The sequence below is a fragment of the Oryzias latipes genome, chromosome 8, assembly GCF_002234675.1.
Source record: "Oryzias latipes chromosome 8, ASM223467v1".
Lineage (NCBI taxonomy): Eukaryota > Metazoa > Chordata > Actinopteri > Beloniformes > Adrianichthyidae > Oryzias > Oryzias latipes.
In genome coordinates this window covers 24,396,821-24,412,167 of record NC_019866.2, presented here as the reverse complement: position 1 = coordinate 24,412,167, position 15,347 = coordinate 24,396,821, and positions in this window count along the sequence as shown.

Here is a 15,347-nt window from a genome sequence, read left to right as displayed (position 1 = left end):
AGCTCCAGGAATAAATAACAACAAGCCAGGCCGGCGGTGGCTGGAGTTTTGGTTTTCTAAAGAAAAATGTTCCCAGGAACACACTTCTGAAACGCCAAACAGAGAGCAGCTGAGCCCACGAAGGCCATGCTGACCCGAAAACCCTTCTTTTCACCTCCACAATGTGCAGCATCACAGAAATGACGACCTATGACCTATAAAGAGCTGATTTTCCTGAAGATGACCACACTTGTCTTTGATGATTTTCACGGCACAAAGCCAACAGATTCATGTGTTTTGATGCCCGAGCTTAAAGAAGTCCACAAAACATGCAAACAGGAAGACTTTTATTTTGGAAACTTCCCATCTTCTGTCAGCTACTTCCTGAAATGTAACAAATATCATAGAAATAAGACATGAGCACGGAGGACAAAACATCTGTGAGTAACCAGGTAAAAGCTCAAAAAAGTTTTTTTCAGTGAGGATGAACGGCGGCTCGCTCTGACCTGGATCTGAACCCTGACTGAACCGCGGTCGACCCTTGAAACAGGAAACAATGGAAGTCAGCTGGAAGATGTTTGAGAGCTCCTTCGATTCAAAGCTCCAACCTCTGAATGAGCGTCTGAACGCTGGATGGAGCCATCGGTCATGTTGGGGATGAGCTTTAAAGGATCTGAACAATGATGGCAGCAAACGCAGAAGCAGAGCAGCGGCCATCAAAGTCAAAGTGATGAAGAGTTTCTCCCCACACAAGACATCCTCATGCAAACCTGAGAGGCAGCAGAAGTCTGTGGAGCCACGTCCTCTGAGTTCATAGAAACAAAAATCACATCAGGCTGGAAAACATCTGGAAAAAGCTGAGACTAAAAAAACACAGAAAGATCTGGTGCTGTAGCTTTTTATAAAACAAAAAAACGACAAAACGTAAAGAAAGAACTTCCGTTTCATGAAATGCTTTTATGTAGAAAATGTCATTATTCAGTCTAACAATTTTCAGAATAAAAGCGGAGAAGGTACCTGGAGAAATGGGCCTGCAGGGACAAACGGGACGACTAAACTCTGTTTGAACCTGTTCTCCAGGACGTCCTTTTTTCTGTTTGACAGCAAAGTTAATAGTCACGTTCCGGCTTTTGCCGAGTTTTACCTGAGAGATAAAATACAGAAAAATGTCAAGAAACAAACAGTAAATTAGGTTAAGGACAATAAAATATTTACAGTCTGGGACACATTCAGCCGTTTGGTTAAATTTCAGGCTGTAATCTCAGAAAAATGTGCTTAAAGGATCCCAAACCTTCACCTGTGTGGAAAAACATCCAGGTGGAATGAGGTGTCTGGTGCGGCACAACTGAGAATGTGTGTTTAAAACTTCACAAATGCTGACAAAAGTGCTCATTGTGGTCTTCTGTAAAAACTACAGGGCGGTGACCTTTAACCTCTCGCTGCAGTGACCTGTGTTTGACCCCAGGCCGACCCAGCCCTGGCCTTCCTGATCTGGTAGAGTCTGTAGTGTTTCAGAATCAGCGATTTTTTCCCCAGTGAAAATCTTTACCAAACCCCGTCAAAATAAAGGTTGGCCGCGCCCCGCCCCCCGTGGATCGACTGCTACTGCCCCCGTCCCCATCGTGATGGAGGAGCAGAAGAGGCGAAATCTCACCAAATTCTTCACCACACTTTTGATCGTCCACTTCTGCTCCTGCTGACAGATCCTGATCCACCTGACCTCGTCTGACCTCCTGACCTTTGAGATCAGAAGTGAAAGCGGAGGGAGCGTCTTTTTGATGTGTTCAGATGTTGGGGCTGCAGCTGACCCCTCCCTGAACCGCGTCTGTCCGTGAGAGCCGACCCCAGGCTGAACTCAGCGGGAGGTCAGAGGTCAGGGATGAAGGTTGGGTCTGGGTCAGTGGGGGCTTCAGGCCCTGTGGGTACAGAAAAACCTGCTGACGTTGTGTTGTGTATATCACAGTGATACCTAGAGTCACGTTTGTGCTTCACAAGTCTGTAAATTTAAAGACGAGTTTTCTGTAGGAGTTTACTGTTCTATTGGACCATGTTCCGGGTTCTGGTTCTGATTCTGCTGTTGTGTTTATAGAAGAGACCCAGCAGAGGAAATGTTGCTGAGGATCCTGTGAACAGCATAAATGAAGATTCTCTGATTTTTAGACAAACTAAACGCAGCTCTGGCCACTCATGAACTTTCATGTTTGAACAGTCTCTACACTTCTGACCTCTGAGTGACTTCATGTCTCAGTTGCTGTGGCGATGCTTCGACCCCAAGCTGACCCCCGGACAGGTCAGCGAGGCCGTTCGCCGTCAGGGCTCTGTGTGTGTCAGATCAACGCCGAGGGGTTTTGTGTTTGTGTTGAAGCACTTTTGTTTCTGCCTGAAACAGACGGAAGCTTTCCAGCTGTTTGACCGAAGTCAAAGCGTCCTGTAAACCTGAGATGTTGGCGTCGTTCCTGAGCCCCACTTCCTTAAGTAAATGACCAGCCTTTTTCTTCAGGTGTTATTAGGCAAAGTGTGATCGCCTAAAGACTTTCTTCAGCAGCAGCCTAAGACACATCCGTCACGAGACAAAGAGAAAGACTCTACAAGCCAGACAGCGAGTCAGCAGGTCAGAGAAGAGCCTTGTTGTGTTTAAGTGTGCGTGTTGTGACTGAGCTTGCCGGGTGGTCTGCGACCTTCGCCCTCTGGACTTCCCTCTCTGACCCGGTGGACATTCAGAGACCACAGAGCAGCTCAATGAACCTCTGTGGAAAATGGAAATGAATGAAACTGAAAATCCCCTTCAGTCCTGCTGTCAGCGACAGAAAACGACAGGGCAGACGATAACGGGGAGTGCGGTTCTGTCCAGCAGATGGCATCAGGGAGCTGCAGACTTGACTGATGTTCAGGGATGCATTTATTTGACATGGGGGGGGGGGGGGGGCATTATCTCATACCTGTGATATAAAGACAGGCTTATAGCCTTAAACAGAACTGAAATGGCCTTCAACATGGGAATGTGTGCACACGCAGGGGGTGGTGGTGGGGGGGCATCTTCCCTTTGCAAGCATGAACATGCTGGTCAACGCCAAACAGGCGGGGCCGGACCCACCAAAAGACGTGGGCTTGTTCTGCTTCCCAACACACTTCACTACCATTCATTTGTTGTGTGAATGGAAGTGGTCTCAATCCAGCCCAACTCCAAACATCGTCAAGCTTTTTGGAACTAACAGGCTGCCGTAGTCATGCAAAAACCAGCTACTCCTTCATCTTTGTGCAGACGCAGAAATCCGCTGCAGGAGAAAACAATGCAGATGTTTCTTGTGTTAAAGGAGGGGAGGGAGAGAACCTGAACGATGTCTGAAGGTAGAAGATGGATTTGGGATGAGTGGAAGTTCTGGTGAAGAAACAGACAAAGGTTTGGGCTGCTGTTTGTAAAGATGCAGTCAAATATTAACAGCGTTATTTTGGTTGATTTGGTCTCAGGAGAAAAAAATGGTTTCATTTTTCAAATGTATATTTTTACCTTTTGATTCAAATATATATAAATGTTACATTTACTAACTAAATATTTAGTTAAGAGCCTTAGTACAATTTTATGAATAAACCACAAATCTGAGCGTTTGAATGAGGAATAGGACGTTCTTGGTACAACAGAATCCGAACGCCGCCGCGGGATGTTTGCTCTTAGGTGGAACATTAACGAGGGAGTATTGTGGTGGTGGGTAAATTAGTCCGCCCTTCTAAGATCTTGAGGCTAATTTCTTTCATTGCTGTAACCCGAAAAGCCTGAAGTTTCAACAGTTTTTCTAAAAAGTCCCAACATTTTTCAGAAAATACAAGTTTTAAAGCAGCCGTTTTTCTTCCCTGAATGATCAAAGTGCAGTTTCTTTGTAACTCCATGAGAAATGCACTGCATTGATAAAATTAACAATTTAACAGGAGCCATTTGTCAAAAAACGATTCCAAAACTTTAACCATTATATCACAGCGGCATGATTGGAACTTTTTAAACCAAAAAGAACCAATATTGAAAATTCAATTTTTGACAAAAGAAAAAAAAAGTTGGAACTCTAATGTTTCATGAGATGTTTCTAATGTTCAAATCAAAGACGGAACTTAAAGAAAAATGAAGGTAGAGCGTCCTGCAGCTTTGATTCACCAACAAAACAAAAGTCGATTCCCTCAGAGTCTCAAATGAAGGGCCTTTCATCCATGTTCTCATCTTTGCAGTGGTTTGCTTGAAAAGATGAAATAATAGAAGCACTTAAGGGAGTAAAGGGACACCAGCTGGGCATAGGATGAGACTTAAAGCAGGAGAGGAGAAAGACTTATAGTGATCCAGATGTGATGAAGACCTGGGTTCTTCTCCCAAACTGCAGCTGGGCTTATGGCTCCATCCTCACAGTTCAGTTTACATCATCTACGTTATTTGGCAACCCCATAATAACTCGTGTATGGCCGGAAAAAAATGAACGAAAAATAAAAGTATTGCTGGTTGTAAAAGGAAAAGAAATTATGATAAAAAATAAGCTTGGAGAAGGTGAATTATAAAGCAGATCTCCCGTCTCAGTGGGATTTGAACCAGCCACTGTGGCACACGGTCAGGTCTGTACTGTGTTCTGCTGGGTGTTGTTATTAAACTTATGATGAAACGACCAACATTCTAACAAAAATACCAGAACTTCTCAAAACCATGGATTAAATTCAGTTCATTTTGGTAATTTTTCATCAGGAATCTTTGATAAAACAGTGTTTTGTTGGCATCAGGATTTAATCAAAACAGTGCATAGAAAGACAGCAGTCTGGGTGGTTGCTATGGAAACAAGATGATGGGCAGGCTTTGCATTCTGTCGCTTCTTCCACAGAGCAGATAAATGTGAACACGTGTGTTCACACACGTCTGAACGCCATCGGCGTTCAACACACTTCCTGAGAACAAAGCAGGAGCAGCGATAAGAAGACGGGAAACCACGGAGGAGACGGCAGGAGTGAAGAGACAGAGGAACATGAAGAGCAAGCTGAGCAGATGGATGGTTCTGCTGGACAGTATTTCATGTCCGACTGTGCCGCTCGCCGCTGGGCTGGGAGCGCCGCAGGGCCTGTGCACGCCGCCTTCAGTGTCTCCACTGGAAAATTGTCAGAGGTGTGTTTGTGTACGAGCGTCTTTCATGTAGTGCTGAAATGAAGAACGGCTCTCTGGCGGCTTTTGTCAGCACAGTCGTTATTTTCTTCAAGGCCATGTGACCTGAACCACAGAGACCTTTGCAGCCGCAGTCAAACAAAAGCTTCATGTTTTCACCTGACTCTTCACATTTCTCTCTGAAATGTTCTAAAATCATCTGTTTCAGGTATAAAAGTCTGGTGTGCCACAAGGCTCAGTTTTGGGACCTTTATTGTTCATTTTATATCTGCTGCCTTTACAGCATATTTTAAGTTCTTTTATTGATATTTCTCATCATTTATGTGCTGATGATATTTAGCTCTATGTGTCTTTTGAATCCCAGGATGTTTTTAAAATACAGATTTTACGCAAGTGCCTGGATTCAGTCAAGAGTTGGATGAATGATCATTTTCTCAGAGTAAATGAAGCCAAAACTGAGGTCCTAGTCTGTGCTCCTGACAGTTGCCTCCCCCAGATCAGTGACGTGCAGTCAGGAGAGGCAGGTGAGGCTGTGCCTCACCTGTCATTATGGGAAGAAAAGAGAAAAAATATATTCAATTATTATATTTAATCAGTAATTTGTGCTTTGCAGTAATTTTCCATTTAAATGTACCATTTTTTGGTGTTTTTTCTTTTCAAAATTGCTGAATTTCCACATTTGCCGTTCAGATACTAAGTGACGTGCGATGAGGCACCAGCCTGCTGAGCCTCACCTTGGATTGCGCAATACCTATGCAGTCAGACGGTACTGCTGTCTCTCTGTATGTCGGTTCAATCACTTGTACTATATGAGCTGAGTTTACATAATTTAGCAGATGTATATGATGTACAGTGTTTGTTTTTATAAATAACTGCATGTGAGGGACGTGTTTCTGGTGCTGAGCGCTAAACGCCGGCGAAAAAGCCGCTGGGTGAGGCCAGCAGTTCTCGTGCCTCATGTTAGGGGGCGCCGGTGAGCCCTGAGATCATGACGCTAAAAAGTACTAGAAGAAGTGATAGGAAGCGGCAAGTCATTTTCTTCAGAAGGAGCGGCGTATGGACTTTATTTACAAGTAAAGGTAAGACGATATTAACGTTTGTGCTTTTTTCTATGCTGCAGTTTGTATATGAAAAAAAACATGTTGAAATGATATTTTAAACAAAACACGTTAACTGTTGTCAATTAAATGGTGAAATAGTTACTCAGTATGGCTCATATGTTTGTAAATCTGACTGATGACGTCAGTGCCTCACCAGCCATTAACCTCACCGCACGTCACTGCCCCAGATAGTCCAGAGGTTCGGTCCACTTACTTCCTCTATCAAGCCGTCTGTCAGGAACCTTGGGGTGACTCTCGACCCGGTTTTATCCCTTGAATCTCATGTTGGGTCACTTGTTCGTTCTTATTTTTATCATCTTAAAAACATTGCAGAACTGAGTCCAATTGTGTCGCGTTCTGAGATGGAGATGCTAATTCACGCTTTTATATCTTCTCATCTTGATTATCGTAACTCCATCTTCACATGTTTAAGAAAAACATCTCTAGAACGGCTCTAGGTTGTCCAGAACGCTGCTGCAAGGCTTTTAACAAATTCATCCAAGTTTTCGCACATCTCCCCATTATTAATCCAGCTGCACTGGCTCCACATCCGGTACAAAGTGGATTTTAAAATCCTGGTTTTAATACACACAGTTCTTAATAAGGCCATGGTTCTCGACCGGAGAAAGGTAGTTTGCCATCTCTCGGTGGGTGGAGTGTCCCTGCCCCAGGTGGAGGAGTTTAAATATCTGGGGGTCTTGTTCACGAGTGAGGGAAGACCGGAGCGTGTGACTGACAGGCGGACCGGAGTGGCGTCCGTAGTTATGCGGTCGCCGTTGTGGTGAAGAGAGAGCTGAGCCAAAAAGCAAAGCTCTCAATTTACCGGTCGATCTTCGTTCCAGTACTCACCTATGGTCATGAGCTATGGGTCATGAATGAAAGAACGAGGTCCTGAATACAAGCGGCTGAAATGAGCTTCCTCCTTGGGGGGTTGGGCGCTCCCTTAGAGATACGGTGAGAAGCTCGGTCACCCGCGGAGAGCTCGGAGTAGAACTGCTTCTCTTCCACATCCAGAGGAGCCAGCTGAGGTGGCTCGGGCATCTAGTCCGGATGCCTCCTGGACGCCTCCCTGGAGAGGTATTCTGGGCATGTCCCACCGGGCGAAGGCCCCGGGGAAGACCCAGGACATGCTGGAGAGACTACATCTCTCGGCTGGCCTGGGAACGCGTTGGGGTCCCCCCAGAGGAGCTGGAGGAAGTGGCTGGGGCGAAGGAAGTCTGGGCATCTCTGCTCAGTCTGCTGCCCCCACGACCCGGTTCCGGATAAGCGGAGGAAGATGGAGATGGAGTTCTTAATAACGAAGCACCAGACTATAGAAAAGACCTTGTGCAGCCGGACACTCCCAGCAGGTCCCTGAGGTCATGTGACCAGGGTCTGCTGGTTGTTCAGAGAACCCGGTTAAAGACTAAAGGTGACTTAGCCTTTTCAGCGTAGCTCCATCCCTCTGGAACTCCCTTCCTCTCAGCCTCAGATCTGCAGACTCAGAGTATTCTTTTAACCCTTGTGCTATCCCCCACCCTTAGATTGATGTGTTCTCCCTCCCATGACAAAGGTGGATGAAGGTGGAAAGATTTCATGTAATCCATGGGTTTCAAAGGATCCTTCTTTCTCCACATCACTGCGCTGTCTGCTGGGTAAAGCCACGGTCACAACTGCCCTGACTGGTGGACTGTCTGCAGGTTAAAAATGGGCAAATCTGCATGAGACGAAATATCAAGGTGGTAGAGCATCTTCATGCGTGCGAGTAACTTGCATAAACCTCACAAATATACTTACTACTCGCAATGGTACGTTCCATTTTCATGATGTCTCTTAAAGTGGCTGGAGATTTTCTCTACGACCCTCAATGGGCACGGGAAACCCCAAAAATCCACAGCACCTGCACGGGTGAATGTGACTAAATTCAACCGTGTACATGGTTCTGGTCTTCTTGAAAAGGCATCCATAAACTCCAGGTGACCAGGATCCTGACAGAAGGAGGGATCCTGGTCACCTGGAGTCTATGGACACCTACCGGGTGATGATCTGCTCGCTTTCAGCTCATCAGCCTGCAGCCTTTATCTGGACTACCTCACCCTTCAGCCGGCGTCAGTCCGTCTGCTTCCTGCGGTAGAGTAAACGGACCAATGCTAAGCTCTCAATCCAAGCTTTATGCCAAGGTACCACGCTTTCATCTGCACTCTGACCCACTCTGTACTTCTCCAGGAATTACTACCAACTTCGCCTCCACCACGGTCGACCGCTTGTCGTTCCACGGGACACCAATCTAGGCTCCAAATCTTCTGTCATCGCAGCTTCCACCAGACCAACAGCTAACCCTTTTCACCACCCACCCAACCGCGGCAACAACCACCGACCAACCCTCCGCCACTACTGGGACTGAAGAAAAGCGTTTTTTTGTATCTGACATCAGTCTCTGTCCTGCTTCTGGGTCCAGCCCCTTTCCAACTCAACACCTTCTTAGACCTTCATTTTCAGTCTTCATGTACTCAGATTCCTCTCTTGGGTTCCCTCACTCTGCACTGTCCTCACATCAGCACTACGGGGGGGGGGTCAGAGCCTCAAGTCGTCCCCAAATCCAAACCCAAACTCACCTGTTCAGATGTGACTTTTTTGATGAAGTCAACTCCTGCCACGTGTCTGCTGTTCATCGTCCTGTTTATTTTAAACAGGAGGATTTTCAACACTAATTTTTCCCTCTTTTCTACAAGATAAAATGAAATGAAAATGAAATTTTATCCGATTTTGTGCTGAGCTTTTTTGAAGCAGTGAAAGAGTTTGAGCACACGGTCATCGTGAAAACAGTTTTTCCTCGTCTTCAGGGCTTTAAAGATAATTTTTCCTGAGATCAATTAAGTTACCCGAGTCTTAGTCAGGGGACACAGGAAGTGATTGAGGAGAGAAACTGCAAGCAGAAAGACGTTTCTTTGTCACGTGACGGTGATGCTTCTTTCTGCCAGAGGCAGGCAGAGTTAGATTTTCCCACAAAACATGTGGCTCATGACTGATATTAATAAAGTTTGGTTTTCCTGAGTTTTTCAGAGTCGTCTCTCAGATTTCCACACCGTCCACATCCCTGCAGGTTTGACGTTTGTTGCATGGAGGTGTTCAACTGTCAAAGCTGATCTATCCTGATGTTTACCTTGTACTACAATCATCTACTACCTCCACATCCATCATCAAATTTGCTGATGATACTGTGGTTCTGGGCCTCATTCACAACAACAACGAGACCGCATACTTGGACGAGGTAGAGAAATTGACATCATGGTGCCAGGACAACGGTCTCTCTCTGAATGTGAGCAAAACTAAAGAACTGATTGTGGACTTCAGGAAGAGAAAACAGCAGCCCTACACTCCTCTTATGATCAGCGGGACCCCTGTGGAGAGGGGGAGCAGCTTCAAGTACCTTGGCGTAAACATCTCGGAGGACCTGACTTGGACTACTCACATTGAAACACAGGTTGATAAAGCAAGGCAAAGACTGTACCATCTGACAGCTGAGGAACTTCAGGGTCTCACCAGCAATCCTGAAAACCTTCTACTCCGGTGCCATAGAAAGTGTATTGACTCAGTGTATCACAGTGTGGTATGGGAACAGCTCAAGTCATGCCTCCAAAGCCCTGCAGAGAGTTGTGCGCTTAGCCAGGGTCTGCTCTCCCCTCTCTGCAGGACATCTACCTCAAACGCTGCAGAAGTAGAAAAACATCAAAGACTCCACCCACCCCAGTAATCATACTTTTACTTTGCTGCCATCTGGTAAGCGCTACCGTGGCCTGATGGCAAAGACCGAGAGACTCAGGAGGAGCTTCTACCCCCAGGCCATCAGGCTCTTAAACTCTAAACGTGTATCTTAATAATCTAAGTCTACAGTTTACTTTTGTGCACTTTATTTTGCGTTCTATATCTAATTTTACAATACACATTTTTCTTATTTTTATCTTTACATAGCTTTCCTTGTATATATTATGTATATTTTCATCTGTGCTGTTTTCCTTAATTATGTGCACTGTCCACGGAGAGGACCTGGTGTACATTTCACTACTGGTTGTATTTGCTAAATATAACTTTGTATGTGACAAATAAAAATTCTTGATTCTTGATTCTTGATACTATTATGGCACTGAATCAATGTGTGTCCCTAGAATAATAAGTCATGGTTAGACCTGGAAATCTAGTTGAGTGAAAGGCAACGGGAATGGCGCAGAACAGCAGGAGAACGTTTTTTTTTAACCAAAAGTTACTTCAGTAAATACAGCTGAGTAAATGTAACTAGTTACCTGTCAGATGTGTTTTGAGCTGGTATGAAGATAAACAAATGTTTGAGCTTTGAACGTCAGCTCAGTTTTCCTGACAGGCTGTTCCTGCAGAGGAGTAATGGGGTTGTTCAGGTTGCAGGTTTGCCCCCCCCCCTGCAGAGATCCAGAGCAGCCCCCCCCCACCCCGAACACGCCCACGCTGGAGTTTGTAAAAATTGCTAAAATATTTGTACAACTTGAAATCTTTTGAAGGAAAAACTTTAGTTATGGCCAAATAATTGTCTGTGTAAATGATGTCACAAGTGGAGGAGGAGTTTGATCCCAGCAGCAGAATGAAATGAATCTTTGGAGTTGATCAAACATCCCAGGGTCAAGATCTGATGGCGCTGTCAGTCAGAAGCTGAGCTCCTCCTCCTCCTCGCCGGAGGATTGGTGGGGGGGGGGTCTTCAGGCAGAAACATTTTTCTGCCCGCCTGAGACTGAGAGGAAAGGGTCCTCCCGAAGGAGTCCCAGGATCCCTGTGGAGGAGGACAGGATGGATGGATGGCTGTATCTCACGCAAAGGGGGAGAGGGAGGAAAAAAGGAAGGAGAGGAAAGACCCCCCCCCCCCCCCCCCCGTTGACTTGAACTGAGTGTAAAGCTGTGTGAACAGATTACAGCATCTTCTGTTTTTATGGGAACCGGATTCTGTTACACATTAAACACACAGTCGTGCAAAAAGCGCAAACCAATTGCACACACGTGCACACACGTGCACACACGTACACACACGTGCACACTGATGTTCGCTTTAGGGCGGGGCTGATATGGAAGAAGAAGAGACGTTTTCTGCTTAGAGAAGCTGTTGGAGCTGCATAAACTCCACCACTGCTGGTTACAACGTCTGTCCTGTTTTCTACTTACTGTCAGCAAAAACCAAACAGGGAAAAGCTCTGAAGCAGCTCTGCTGGCTGCAAAAACAACGATTCATAGAAACAGTCTGTGTGCGGTTCAGACAGAAGAAAGGCCTCCGTCTTGTTTTATTACAGGGAAGCGTCTGGAGAAGCACAGGGAAAAGTGCCGGGCGGCGCTGGTCGGTCTGTGTGGTGAAGCTGTAGCCCCCCCCCCAAAATGAAGCAGGAGGATTTGAGCTGAAGCTTTGAACTTCTCTATTTTTCAAATCAAATCAAACTTTATTTATAACAAAAGTGCAACTGGAAGCACCAGAAACACACACAACATTACACTGTAAACCCGAATAGGTTCAGTGAACTCAAAATCTATGCGGGAACTGATTACATCTTTTTTTTTTTAAGTTATCTTCCTTAAAAAAATGATAAGTTAATCAGAACTTTAAATGTTTGAAAAAACTTCTAAGTAACTTCACTTATAAGTTTTGACACCAGTTTCATTTACTCAAAATGGTTTATTCCACTGAAGATAAAAAACACAAGTCAAAGTTGAATCGGCTTGAAGGTTTTAATCTATCAAATCAGAATCAGAATCAGAATCAGAACCAGAACCAGAATCTGTTCCTCACGTCATTAGAGACCTCACCACATTCATTCTGTTTACAAAGCAGCTAAAAAACTGGTTCATATCCCAACAAACATGCCTACATTGAACCAGTTTACTGCCTGCCCCTCCTTGTCTGATCTGTACCTTTGTGTCTTTTATATTTGTTTTTATGTTTCTTACTGTGTTTTAAATGATTGTTTATTGTACATGTATATTTTCCATGAATGTATTTAATTGATGCTTTGAAGTTTTTAGGTTGACGATTTTAACACGTGTCCGGGGACGACAGATGAAAAATTCTGGCGCATTGCAGCCATGCCTTTAATGTGCACTGTCCCTATTAAATAACTAAATAAATAAAATAAATAAATCATAATCTTTTATTATCATTATGCAGTGAACAACGAAATTCTTTCCTGCAGCTCTTTTCAATAAAAATCCAAATAAACACCTATAGATAATAAGAAGGACAATGACTATTGCACATAAATTTAAAGTGCATCCGTAGCAAAGACAGCATTGATTGTCGATACTTCTAAAAGAAACTTGGTTCTTCTGTGAGGAAACAGTGTTTTGGGAGTCTCTTCATACCAGGAGCAGCTCAGCCGTAGGATCATCGCCACAGTGCCCCCCCCCCCCCCCCACACCAGAACAGCAACGGTGTCCACTTCACAGCCGTGAGGCTGCAAAGTTAAACTCCAGCCGCCCCAGCAAGGGCGACAACCGCGGCAACAACCACCGACCGAGGCGGCAAGTCCTGGAAGAAAAGATCCCCACAAGAAAACACTGGGGCTGAAATCATGAGAAGATTTCAAAGTTACAACAACATAAAATGTATTACAAAACAACAACAACATAGAATTGAGAATAGGATTTTGCATAAACTAAAATACATGGCGGCACGGTGGAGCAGTGGTCAGCGCCCCGGTTTACATTCTACATTCCTGTCTGGACCGTTCAGTAGGAGTCCGGTAAAAACACATTTTCTTGAAGAAGAATTATCTTCCAAACATTGAGGTTCCAACATCAACTGATTCTGACTCATACTGATTGTGATGCCGCCAAAATGTTCCCGCCAAGGTTTTTTTCCCCAATTATAGATTTTTTCAGAGACCTCTCAAAGATTTACAGAGAATAAAGAAGATAGTTTTCACCAGTTCTAGCTGGGAAAAACTTTCTTTTACTTACTTGTCCCTGAACTTCTGTCTTTTTCTTTCTAAGTGGCTGTTATAACTGCCCACTTAGCATGAAAAGCTGTGATCCAGCTCTAAAACCAAGTCAGCTCTTCAGGATGCTGCTTATTCTGATTGGAGATGTGGCTTCAAACAGGCAACAGGAACCCAGAACACTTTCAGCATCACAGCAACCGGAAGGAGGATTTTTCCAACACAAGCACTGAGGCTGATGGACAGCTCTGCATCTGTGAGCATCGTCCTTTAGACTCAGAACAGGAAGTGAGATAAAAAGAAATGAAAACATTGATGGAAGTTTAAAAAAAAAAGACCAAATGACAATAAATAATACATTTAGGCTAACAAACCTTAAAAAATGTAGCAGCTGCACAGCTTTTCTACGTTGTTTCCACAAGGAAAAAACCTTAAAAAACATATTTGAGACAATATTGAGGTATTTTAATCACATCAATGAAAACATCCAAACATGAAATCATAATCATGGTTCCTGGGAGACTTTTCTTCCTCGTGTTCAGATAAAATGAAAAAGTAGACACTATCTTCTGATCTCCTCAGCCCCCATGTTTACTCTCTCCTCCTGCTGTGGTTCTTTCCCTACTCATTTTTCAAGATAAACTTTGATTTTTCTTCAAGCTCCTCACAAAAAAAAGCATAAAGATAACAGAAAACGGGAACAGTTTCCTGTTTTAAGAAAGGTTTTCAATCATGCTGCCATTCAGATCTGAAAAGAAGTCCGGTCAGCGTTTGGGACTGAGTTGGAAAGGAACGAGTTATTCCTGTTTGAGTTTGAAAAAATGTAGTGAGGTGAGATCTATACTGCAACAGAGATTTACGATTTGTAAACACCTGGTTTATAAAATCAACTTTGTTTTATTCAGTTTTTCTTATAGACTCTTTTTCTACACATTGAGGGTTTATTGTTTTTTTAAGACTTTTTAAGACAAAATCAACTTTTGGAGCTTTTTGGGGTTTTATAATGTTCGTTCCTTATTATAAACAATCCAAAGCGTTATTTTAATCCAGTCATTTTATTCTCTGTGTACTTCTTCTCCTTCTTTCACCAACAGTAGTCCAGTTTCCACTTGGTCAACAGCATTTGAGGTGGTTGTTGTTGTGGTTGTGGACCAGAATGAAAGTTGGATTTATTTGTCCTTAATTTCACGTCAGATGCCCTTCCTGACACAACCCCCAGCATCGACACTGGAAAAAAGGTGAAACGTTGATTGTAGAATTGATGCAGATGTATTATGCAACTTTGACACAATTCCTTTATGTTTTGTATCCAAAGTAATAGTATTTTGTTAAACCTACATAATTTACTGAGAAAAACACCAACATGTTTTCAATGTGTTGAGTGAACTCAAATATTTCATGTAACACCAACATTATTCAGTAAAATCCCACTATTTTCCTGCTTTTGCCGCTAAGAATTGTGGGAAGAAGACAGGCAGAAAGCGGCAAAACAGAGCAGCAGTAAGTGGTAAGTACCAATTTTCTTACGTAATGTAATTTTGGACGTGTGGAGAAAAATAATACAATTTAAAAAACATATATTCGCGGCTTAAGTGTAATTCAAAATATGGGGGGTTGCCCGGTGCGCTCCATTTTCTGAAACCGTTGCCCCCTTCACAAGGGCTTGAACGTTTCACCGGTAGTCGGTGGCGAATTTTCAGTGCCGGTGTTGTGCGTTTTACATACTTGAACTTGGTGCCAGCACACAAAAGCACTGGATTGAATTTGTTTACACTTAATACCAGCATTAAAGGGGCAGTCAATGATGAAAACCAAGCGAATAGAAAAGCATACACGAGCATTGGGGTGTCCAATCGCAGACATGCAGCGTTGGTGTCCTGCAGGTTTGTCAGGTTTTTTAGCTCCACCAGCTGCTGCCAATAATGTGCTCAACCAATGAGAAAAAGCAGGAGCAGATGGAAAAAAAACAGGACAGACACCCCTGCTGTATCTGCAAAGCTTATTTAACTGTATTTTAACTACTGTACTACATGGAACCAAATATACTTGAGCGGTGTCAAATATTTGAGATGCAATTCATTATTCTAAAATGACAACAACAGAGATCTCAATTTCTGAAGAGGCAACCTTTGCTTTAGTCTTCCTTTCAAAAGCTTGCTTTATTTCATTGTTTGGCTGTAAGATGATGACATTCTCTTCTGTTTTCCATCAGAATGCTGG